Here is a 12,018-nt window from a genome sequence, read left to right as displayed (position 1 = left end):
TAATCTGGTAGATGCTAATTGTTTCTGGACTGTACAGCCTTTGCTGTGCTTGGTCCAATATCTGGACAGCTACTCAGGATCTTTCATTATTGACTTGAGCAATTTTGATAGGATATTCAGTGAAACCTATGAGTAGATAAGCAAGGCTGCTAATGGCATGATAGTCTTACCTTGGATGAGGGAATGTTCCTATGAACGTTTGTATGTGACATGATACTACCAGATCTATTATTGTGTTACCTTGTGAAACACCATGAAGAAGGAAGTTTGACTCTCAGGAGCTTATACCCTGAAAAGCTTGTTAGTTTTTAAGGTGCTACTGAACTTTCATTTTGCCATGAAAATACCAGTTATTGTCTAAATAATCAATGAGTGTATCAGAAATGTTAAGACCAACAGAATAAAATAACACTTGTTCAGTCTGCAGTTCGCCAAGATTCATTTAATGATTCTGTCTTATTCAGCACTCTGTTTGTCTTAAACATTAATTAGGAAGAAGAGGAACAGAAAAATTGGACATAACAATTGACTTCTATTTGTTCCACTGGTTATTCAAGCAAATAGTAGGGGAGACTGATGTAAGTACATTGACTGCTTTTTACGTGTTCTAGAGGATGAATTTACAGTTAGTGGTTTCCAAAATCAATCACTTTTGGCATCTAGGATCAATACAACTTAACAGTAAAGACCACACAGCGTAATTTGGCGGAACCATCTGAAAATCGCTTGCATAAAAAACCTACGGGGCTCCAGAGTAGACCCTGCTGGCTCTTCCAGCTTTTTGTCCTCTGAGGAGGACTCCGGGGTGAGTGGCAGGGTGGCAGAGCGAGGCTAGTGCACATCCAGGTGAGGCTGACTCACGACATAGTAGCAATTTCACTTAAAAAACAAGTAATAGTTTTTGTCACATTATTGCTTTATCTGTTGTTGATAAAAAAATAAGCTAAAGAAATACAGCAGTGTATTTCTTAGCAGCCATGTCCATTTCCCCCATTACAGGGGGAAAGATCATTGTGTATATAATGTTCATTAAAACCAAGAGATGCCCTTTGCCATGACACCCGCAAACTGTTCATAAGTAATTTTTGTGTGGTAATGTTATTATCCCCTCCAGGGGAAGAAGCATGTTGGAGTGTTCTGTTCTAACTCCAAAGATATGCCAAGTCAGCCAAGCTATTTAAAAAGTTTAATTTTTAGTCTTTACAAGAATATGTGATATATCTCAGAATGCTGATTTTCCACGTGCCTCTAGCCAGGGTGCATATTGAGTAATTCTAACAATCCTATTAATCCCCCCTCCTTTTTTTCCCTTTCTCAGCCTGGAACTGATGTTCCTTGATGGTCTTGTGATAAGACGGACCAACTTCAATCCAAAAGTGGAACCTCCAGGCTTTCCTAAGATCCCCTTGATTAATCTGAGCTGGCCTGCTTCCATTCTATCTATCATGTGCAATTGGCCTCCTTTATTCTCAGCCAGACCCCATACCCTTGAAGGAACAGACGCCTCTCCTTGGTCTGAGTTAACCTCCTTGGCCTCAATTATGTACTCTGTACTGACTTCGAGCATGTTGGACCTCTTTTGACCTAACAGCTACCCTGCAATACCAGAGCAACATGGACCCCCACTCCAGGTAGTTACTGGCAATGGGACAGACTCTGTGATTCACAGATATCTGAGCTAGAATAATTATTTAAAGAGTTCCAGACTTCCAGTACCAGTGAAAGGGAATCTTCAGCTATCAATGGTACCTCATTGTGTTGAAGTTCTGAAGCAGTCTGGATAGATAGCAATGTTTCTGCTGCAACTATTTTTTTATTAGGAAAACTAACCTATAATGTGGTATGTACTCTAGAGTCAGAGCTGGGTAATCACCCAGGACAATGGGTATATATTTGCCTGGAATGACATGATTGGGTGTGAGCTATATATACCTGTTTGTTCTCATTGTCAGATTCTGAGGCCTCAGACTAGCCAAGCATTTGGAACTTGGATAAAGTGGCATGTGGCAGGCACGCTAAAGTCAGACAGATGAAAGGCAATCCACCTGTCTGACTTTAGCCTGCCTGCCACATGCCACTTTATCCATAGACATAGACTGCCAGTATGAAAGCACAGGAAGGAGTTCTCTTATCAGGTAATTAATTGATCTCTGACACCCTGAAGATTCTGGGCTACAGTGTAGATGTCCCAACAAGATCTCCCTGAGGTTCTCTTTTGCAGCCAGCAGCTGTCATAACGTAGAGAATCACACTCTGATGTGTGAGGCAGCTGGGTTAAGCCTGGCAGTGCCTCATACACTGTGTTTAAGCCTGTTGCATGAGAGATTTTTCTCATCTGTGGGAACATTTGTAGGGTGCTATGTTTTAGGGAACCAGCAGTCCTCCTATCATACCATGATAAGGCTTTCCCTCTAATGTTAATTTTGATTCTGTTAAGGTACAAGGCAAGCCTTGCAGCACAGTTTGTTTTTAAAAAATCAAACTTGTCTTGTTTGTAATGTCCATTTTTTCTCATGTCAAGCCCCTCATATGATCACTTGCTCAATTAAAAATTGGCAGTATTGTCTGCACAGTGTGCATATTTAGCATGGTAGCTAGCTGAGTAATTGTTGTTGATAGGTCCTCACAATTTACTGGCTTGCTTGGATTATATATGTGGTAAACTCTGGGATCACCACTGGCAGGTCATACATAATTTAAAATAATCAATATCAGACCATTTCTTTTGTGCCTGGAGAGTTGGTGACATCCATCAGTCTCAGGCACTCATTATACTGGCATGTGTTCAAGATTTACTGGATCAAATTACAGTTTTCAGGCAACAGTGTGTGGACATGTACAAGAACCCAGGGCTGCCTCAGCTCAAATTTCCCTCAAAAGGACAGCCCAAGGATCCAAGGGTGATAAAACAGCAAACAAAATATAGTAGCGGCTACCAGCAGCCTCTCGGACTAACCCCACAGCTAGTGATTGAGAGGCAAGCCTCCAGCCCTCAGGACAATAAATAAATAAAAGTCAGCCTTGTGAGGTAGACACCTCACAGACTGAGGGCCAAGCTACACATGACGAATGACACTTGAACGGCAAGTGGATTGAGTGGAGGGCAAGTGAACAGGGAGAAATACACTTGCTGTTCAAGTGTCATTCGTCATGTGTAGCTTGGCCCTGAGTTCCAAAACAAGTTTGCTAGGTAGTATGCGGCAAAGTAGCAAAATAATTGGATTTGAATTGGAGCACCAACACAATGAATTGTACACAAAATATAGTTAATAAAATGTATTAAAGAAATGCAGCCAATTATCAAGAAGCATAGAAGAATGCAGCAAACAGTATAACAAAAACTATTTACTTAAACTAACATACACTACAAATCCCTAAACTAATTTCCAGATGTAACCTTCAAGCAAATAGCAGGTTTCAGTGAGGCTTCAAGATGACAAGTCAACCAAAACAAGGCAAAAAGAACCAAAGGAAGACCAGCTAAGGCTGTGGTCTTCCACAATCAAGGCTTTCAGAAAAGCAAAGAAGAAGGCAAAAAGGATCCTTAGGGAAATTGTGGCGGTGCCCAAAGAGAAACAAAGCTAAATTAAAAGACGCATCTTTTAAAGGGTTTGCTGCCAGCAGCGAGCCTAAAGCTAGCCAATCATGGGGCAAGACTGTGAGGCCACTGCTGTAATTACTATGCCTCATAGGTGTGAGGAAGGAAATCGTTTTTCAAGTCCCAGGAAGCATTGTGCTAATTAACTGGAATGCCTGAGCTGGACTGTCCAAGACCTTGAGAACCATCACACCTCCAGAGACAGGTTGTGCCTTATCAGCCTGGGAGCTGTGATACCAAACAGACGCAGCCTTCAAAGAAACTCACTGACTCTCAGATCTCAAAAGAGGGGAGGCATAAAGGGAAAAGCCCTAAACTTCAGTGCATCTAGCCAGCCATAAATGAAATTCCAAATGATTACTTTGAACAGGAAACCAACATAGTGGATTTTCTGACAATGAAAATGGAGACCAGTTACCACAAGTAATCATGCTTTTGTCACGCATATAGCTCAAACTATATGAGAACAGTTGCTGGATGTGACCATAGAAAGTCACAGAAATAGGGCAAGCCCGGCCCTATAACTAGACAGGCCATAGAGTCTAGAGGCCTAGACTAGAACAACTTCAGAAAGGAGCATGAAACAACACAGTTGTATGGCCTCGTGTAGATTAGGAGAACTATCTTACTCATATCACTATATACATTTATTTAAGGCCCAGATGCAAAGAGCATCTAAGGATGGCAGGAATGTCTAACTTTATGGAAATGGGCAATATTATTCAAGGATACATGTACTGGTTGAGGGCCAAAAAATATTCATGTGTATGAGAAACTGGTTGTAATCACTAATTTTACATAGCCTTGTTTAAGATAAGAGGTAGTAAAAACGAATTATTTTTTATATTTTAAGATGATGTTTTGAATATGGATAACCTTGTCTAGTGTTTGAAGTTAAAGATAATAAATTAGCCAAGAATGTGAGTCCTTTTTGAAGTGAGACTGTCAGCTATTGTTAAGAAGTTTTGAAACTTTATAAATATGACAAGATGAATTGATCAGGACGAGCTTCTTTTTAGAAGAGGCTTCTTGCCTGTGACCATCGTATCTGGATATTTCTTTGGACTCATGTAATTGTTCTCCTTGAATGATCTGTGTAGATATAGTGGATTGTATGATTTTCTGTTGATGGAGTTGAATAATTATGTTATAATAATAAAGGCTTAGAATGGAAGCAGAGATTCTGTAATTGTATTCCTTGTGTGCAATACTCAGTAATGAACCTAAGACATCTGTGGTGTACCTTTTTCCTGGAGTTAAATGATTTGATATAGGAAGGATCTCTAATTACACGCTCAGGACTTCTTAAGTGTACGCCTGTATCTGAATTGGGCTTGAGCAGAGAAATCCAGAACACTTGTCTTTGAGTCTCAGACAGAGATTCTATAATTGTATTCCTTGTATACAAACACCAGGTCAGCCAGGGGAAACAGGTTAGGCTAGAACAGAGGCATACAGGTTCTCTTCACAAGTGCTGGATCAAAATACCTTTCTATTTTATTGATTTTTTAAATATATATATAACTATATATATATATAGCTATATATATATATTTAAATATATAACAAATATGGCAAATCCTCATCTTGGATAGAAAATGCAGAGTGAAAATGGGTATATTTAGGATTTTTGCCATCCAATTTCAATCATCTCAAAAATGAATATTTTTCAAGTGTTTGAGGTCACAAGTTGTGGTGGTTTGAATGGAACTCACAAGTTGTGAATATAATGATCAAAACAAAGGGGCAAGTCCTGCTAAATAATTTTTTAAAACTCTAGTGTTCAGTAAATGCAAATTGCTAATTAATATCAAACAGTTTTGTGTGAGGTTTTGTAAGGACTGAAACTCTGAAGGAGGTCTGTGGCCCTTGAGATATTGGTATCAAGAGTTTGCAGGTAAATTTCAGAAAAGGATTCATTACTTTTTTTCTGGAGTCATTAGACTAGAGCTGATTGCTTAGTGAAACAGATGAGGAATAGCCTGCTGTTTCCAAATTAAGTCAGTGGTATGGCTCTGTGCCTCTTCTGCCTAGGTCTCAGCAATGACACTTAATGAGTTGAAGCAAACCACCATTAACTCAATAGTAAAGAATTCAGAGTACAGTTTTCCTTTGAGTTCAGGATAAAGATCCAACTCTCATCTTAATCCAAACATCTTGCAGTCTGCTATCCTTACAATCCATTGTCCCAGGACATAACAGAAGATGCCCCAGAGTTCATACCCAAGCTGCAAACTTGTACAGGTTCACAATTATTGGGACGCTACTTTGATCCCAGCCCAGTTAGGCAGACAGCATTTCAAGCCTGCTAAAATAGTGAACTGCTTTACTAAACACAGCCAGTAGGGGGAAGTAGTGGGTTTTAGACTTTTATTTTAGGCATAAGTAACAGGAATTGCTCTTTGTAGCACTGTAGTTTGGCTGTCTGCATTATTAAAATAATCTATGGTTGGTTTGTTATAGTAAGCAGTTGGTGCTGTGCACAGTTGATTAATGCTAGTTTACAGAATGGAGTTATCTTCTCTGTCAAAAGGAGAAAAGATGTTACTTTGCCATCCTGTTTTTGCAATGGGGTGAAGAGGAATAGAAGTGGACATAACAGGCCATCATAATAAATCTGCTCGTGTAGACAATACCATATATTTTTAGTTATCCACTCATTGCTTCATGAGTGACTCATAAATTAGAGAAGAGTCACTCCAACAAACAATGAATCATACCCACTTAGTCCATTTGTCTTCAGATTGTAGGGCAGTAATTAGATATTTTTGTTGTTGCATATTTGCTATTTTGTTTCTATTTCCTTCTTCATATTTATAGGCAAAATATATTTCACAATTAGAATAGGAAAATCACAGTGTTTCTGATATTTTTTTTACAAACTAAAAAAACTTTCTGGATGAAATTAAAAAAATAGTATAACCTGAGGAAAATGCCATTTTCAGCTCTCATTTGCAAACATTGTTTTGAGTGAAAACTGTAACATCTAGAATCCCTCCAGCTAACCAGCAGAGATATGTTCAGGTTGTATCAGGCACCTCAAACAACTGCTGAACAACTTTGCAGCTGCCTGTTGGTCAGACGCTGACTTGTGGCTGCTTGGGAAATTAGCTGGGAGTTAAGGCCTGATCCACTTCCCCCCTCAGAAAAATGGCTTCGTAAAAGGGACAGGAGAAAGAAAATGTTTCTCTGCTTTGTTCTGCAGCCCAAGCCAGCAGCATGGAGCAGGAAGAAGAGAAGTAACCTGTTTCTTTCTTCCCACCCCAAACTGAGAACGTGGGCTATGGAGAACAGGAATGATCTCCTCTCTTTCTGTACTGTCCATGCCACTGGTGGTCCTGCTCTTAAACAAAGATACCTCAGAGCGGAACTACAAGTGACAAAAGGCACAGGTTGGACGCTTGTCAGCTTCCCTCAAGTTTTGATGGGAAATGTAGGCATCCTAGTCTTGCAGCTTGGCTCTCTGACTGCTGTCCAATGGACTTTTCAACTGTCACTTGTCCAACATTCCGCCAAGCTGCCTACATTTACCAACAAAACTTGAGGGAAGCTGACAAGTGTCCAACCTTTGCCTTTTGTCACTTGTAGTTCCACTCTTAGTTGCCATATCAATAAACTGCCATATATGAGGATGCTAATGTTGAATGGATAAGGGAGTACAACCCAGCTGCTGCCAACATTGGCCCTCTGGTGCCAGGCATGTGTTTGCTTGTTGTTTCCTTTCTGGCTTCCAAAAGGGCACTTAAAGAGCTGTGTGAGAAGAAATGCACTTGGACTTTCCTTCTCCCTGCTCTAATGGTTTCTGGCACTGCCTGTCCATCACCTTGATGGACTTGTGACTTATACAGACAAAAAACATGAAGTACTAGTTTTTGCTCTTAGAAAGATAAAATACAATATGATACCAAAATGTGCTATTCCAAAGACCTCTGTGCTGTAGATAGTGTCATTTCTTATCAACTATGGACTTTTTCCTATGTCAGGAAAAATATTTTTGATGTGCTTTGCTAGCCCAATATATCTGCAAAAGAGGGAAAATATTATATAAATATATACTGTGTGGCCCAAGTATTATAAATAGTTATATTTTGTTAGCTAGCAGAGTTCCTCAAACAGAAGCATTTCCCCCAACATGCAGTAATAAAACCTCAGGCAATTATATTGTAGAAAAAGATAGACACTAAGCTTATCGAGGTAGATTCCATTCACATCATTTTTTCTTGTAGAAGAAAAAAAGGATCCTGTTCTAAAGCATTACTTTCCCTATACCACTGCCAACTAGTTCAGCATCATGGTAGCAGCCAGATATATGGGTGAGGCCTTCATGGTAGGAACTCTGAAAAGGTACATCTTTCCCCTTGGAAGGCCATGAAGCAAGAAAGAGAATCACTGTCAATGGAGGCAGGGGGAGAGAAGGAGTCAGGAGGTGCTCTTACCTTAAACAGAAGAATTAACTAATCAGGAAAAGTAACATGTTCACAGGAACACATGCAGTGCCTCCCTAATGTCGAAGGCATGCAGAATTGCCTATCATACATCCAGGGAGGCTAATCTCAACTAACAACAACAACAACGATGTATTGTCGAAGGCTTTCAACAACAACAACATTTGATTTATATACCGCCTGTCATGTATGCCTGCCTGCAGTACATGCCATGTGTATATTATGGGCAACCTATTAATCCTCTGATGGAGAGTTCTGAGTACCTTTCAATGCCTGTTATTTGGAAGTTCAGTGTGTTATCTCTGCTCTGAAGTTAAACACTTTCACTTCTGTAGCCAACAGCCTTGAAGCCAGATGCAGCTAGTCTGAATTGTATCTTCCCTGAGAACAGGGATGATTTCATACCCAATGTGCTATTGCTGCTTATCGTAGTCTAAACTCTGATACTTTTTGTCTCTGGCATTCGCACCAAAATTTCAACGGGCTACTAACCTGGGGGCGGGACATTAACCTATAACTAACCATGCTTTCCCTCAATACGTCACTTCTGCCAATTCCACTGTCTGAGCACCTTGAACTTGATAGATCTCTAATAAAAGTTACTTCAACCAATTCACCTGTGTGATTGCTGTGGAGAATTTGGGGATTTACTTGCCAAGGACTGACACTGCCCTTCAGAATGACTTAACACCAATTCAGAGTGGTTTACAAAGTATGTTATTATTATTATTTATGGGGCTGAAAAAGCTAGAAGCTGTGACTGACCCAAGGTCACCCAGCTGGCTTCAAATGGAGGAGTGAGGAATCAAACCCAGTTCTCCAAATTAGTCCTGCGCTTTTAACCACTACACCAAACTGGCTCTCACTCAAACTGGCTCTCACCCAAACTGATTCTTCTCCTAATTATAATATCTCTGTTGCACATGATTTTTGTTCACGCAGGCTGCACAGCTCTTTGGGTGGTCAGAGGGACCCCTCCTCCTTTTTTAAGCAGCAGAAAAGCTACTTGGATCCAACTTGTTCTCCTAATTAGATTCATGCTCCTATAATCTTTCTTTGTTACTTTCTTTTTTGTGCTATGTATGTGATGATTCTATGATTCTGTTCTATGATTAAAGGAAAATAAATATTTATTAAGAATTGTTGTCTCTTGAGTGTTGGTATAGATCAATGTAATACCAATTGAATATATGTCATGGTATATTTTCCTGACAGAGGTTTACAAGCATTTCTAAGTTTCCTGAAGAATTTAAGATTGATCTAAACATGAGAATGTGTTAACCAGCTACAGGAAGCAACCATAATACTAACAGAGCAAAACACTGAAAATCAGAACATGGGGAAGACCAATGGAACAGCCAAAAAGTTCATACTGATGGCGTACATCAATTACAGTCATTCAGAATGTGGTAAAAAGCTGCCACTCCACCCCCCTACACACTACATCTACAACAATATTTTCTCTAAGATCTTGTAGCTGTATCTCATCCATCAGAACTGGTAGCACAGGAAAATCTTGTCCTAGAAAATGAACAAGTGTAGTGTATATTCTTTACAAAGTGTTACATGATTTAGAAGGCCTTCTGCCAGCAGCAAAAAGCAAATAAGTTGTCTTAGTGTAGTATGTACAGTTTGCTGCTGTGACGCTGGCATTTAAAAAAAAAAAATTAAAAAATCATTATTTTTTCTCATCACTATCTTTCCCTCACCTATGCCAAGCTTTTATGCTCGCACATTTTAACATTTTACCCTCTGAAATTCTGTTTGGGAGATTTACAAACACACCCTACTCAAATAGACCATGTCCTTGTGGAAGGATGCAGCTTGAATCTGTATTTCATGTTTTATTTTATTGCGACTTTTATATTCACATGCGGGACTCTTTGATTAGCCCTCTGTTGCTCAATCATCAGGGTCAATCTGATATCCTGATAAATTACAGGATGAATCCTTTCTGGAACTCTAGATACTGCAGCATAAGTATCTTTGGACGTAAGAAGTCCGAAGCCTGGGAGTAGGGATGTGGGATCTCCCTGTAGTTCTTGAAATGTTACTCTAGGCCCTATAAACAGCTCTGCTTTGACCTTGAAAAGGTTCCTTACATGGTATTCTTTTCATACCTAAGGCTAATAAGATATGATGTTAGCAAACATATGCTTCTTTTCACATACTACTATCTAATCATTCATTTATAAAGTGCTGATTGAGAGTCTTTGAGGAGCACAGAGAAAGGAATGCTTAATTCTTCCCCATATTTCCAATACCATAGCACATGGTACCTGATTTGGGTTATACATGCTGTCTTTTTAGCAGCAGGAAGGCTCTTTAGAGACTTTTAGAGGTTTGAGATAAATATATGAGGTTATTGTAAACCTGGAAACATGTCTCTTTGACAGTTACCTCATCGAGTTATTATAGAATGGAAACCACAGATTAGTTTTTAATGGAGATATTTTCCCCGCTGATATTCAGTGGAATGATTATGCTAGGGTGTTGGAAGTAAGACTGTAAAGAATGACAGGCTTTTTTATTTTCTGGTTTGGCTTTTTGTGTGTGTCCCAAAGCCAGTGGAATGCCCTGATTTTCTTCTTCTTCTTCTACAGTATATGATGCATCTGGTTATGGCAGAGGTAAGGGTTTTGGAAAAGCAGCTTAAGGCTTAATCATGAAGGATCAGGATTGTGATAGGCCAATATACATCCCTTCTAAGTGCATAAGGGAGCTTACATGATTGACTGCTCCTCTAGAGCCAACTTCACCTGCACACAGAACTAGATGCCAGCCTAGATTTTAGTCTACCCTACCTTGACATGATTTTCAATGTGGGTGATTTTTTAAAAAGAAATTACGGGTGACTATTTAATCATATAGTCTGAAATGTAGCTGCCCAGAGACAGGATTTTCAAGGAAGTGAGAACTATGCCCAAATAAGGTATAATTTAGATCCTTTCTCATGAGTACCCCAATGTAGTAGCTACCTTATAGAGCTGTTAAGTTATTCTTCCATTTTATCACTTAAAGATTCATTGAATTACAGTTTTGGATCTTACAGAAGGCTGATTTTTATGGGGAGAATGCTACTCTGAAATTACTTTGGGACAGCAGTTGCAATTAACATGCTGAATTTCCTAAAAGTGGATAATTATAAAGGAAGCAATTTTGCCCTTGGTTGGAATAACTGGTGCTTATACTATTCAGCACAGAGAAACAAACATTCATGCTTCATCATTGGACAGTTTTCCTGTGACTTCCTTTTGTATTCCCATGACACCAGCTAGATATGATGATTACTGACTTGAAACTAAATGAGCTCCACCCTGGATGATAATATAGTTTTTGTGAAGAAAAGGTACAAACTGCTTTGTATGCTGACGTTGCCAGAGGCATAAGCTGCAGATTTCCATGCACGGTAAAGAAAGGGGTTTTTTAATGATGTTTATTTCAGAAGGATGGCAAAGACATGTGTATAAATATACTAAACTGATTATTGCTATATTGAAGGCATGGTTGCAGCCTTAATTCAGCCTCAATTCCACTGATCTAAAAGGGCTTAAATGGGAAAAAAATTCAGATTCACTGTATTTCTTACACATTATTTTTCAATTTCAGTATTTCAGCTGGTGCAACAGAGAAGAAGCCCAAGATCTTTCCTCCTTGAAGTCCAATGTGTTTCCATCTGCCTCTCTGTTTATAATCCCAAGAGTGAAGAAGAAGGCGTAACCACTTCTTCATCTAAGAAGTGGCTAGGTTTGTGTCCTACCACTTTAGGCAAGAATTCCAGCTGTGTTCATTCCTGAGAAGGTAGATCTGGAGTCACAGTTACACAAGCCTTAGTAACATCCAGACTGGACTACTGTAATGTGCTTTATATAAGATGTAGATGAAGATGGTTCAGAAACTTCAACTAATAAAGAATCCTATCGCTAATGTGTTAATAGAGAGCCAGTGCACTGTAGTGGTTAGAGTGCTGGACTA

The 12,018-nt window shown here is 39.3% G+C and overlaps 1 long non-coding RNA gene across 1 annotated transcript; it reads left to right on the top strand.

Annotated features, from left to right (window-relative positions):
* Positions 1-499: 499 nt before the first annotated feature.
* Positions 500-11,802, top strand: LOC129334112 (uncharacterized). Its single transcript, XR_008597471.1, has 3 exons — positions 500-578; positions 10,647-10,673; positions 11,653-11,802. It is a non-coding gene; the product is annotated as an uncharacterized LOC129334112 (long non-coding RNA).
* The last annotated feature ends 216 nt before the right edge of the window (positions 11,803-12,018 follow it).

This window comes from Eublepharis macularius, chromosome 7 (genome assembly GCF_028583425.1).
Source record: "Eublepharis macularius isolate TG4126 chromosome 7, MPM_Emac_v1.0, whole genome shotgun sequence".
NCBI lineage: Eukaryota > Metazoa > Chordata > Lepidosauria > Squamata > Eublepharidae > Eublepharis > Eublepharis macularius.
The sequence above is the reverse complement of the archived record's forward strand: the minus strand, read 5'-3'. Positions and strand labels throughout refer to the sequence as shown.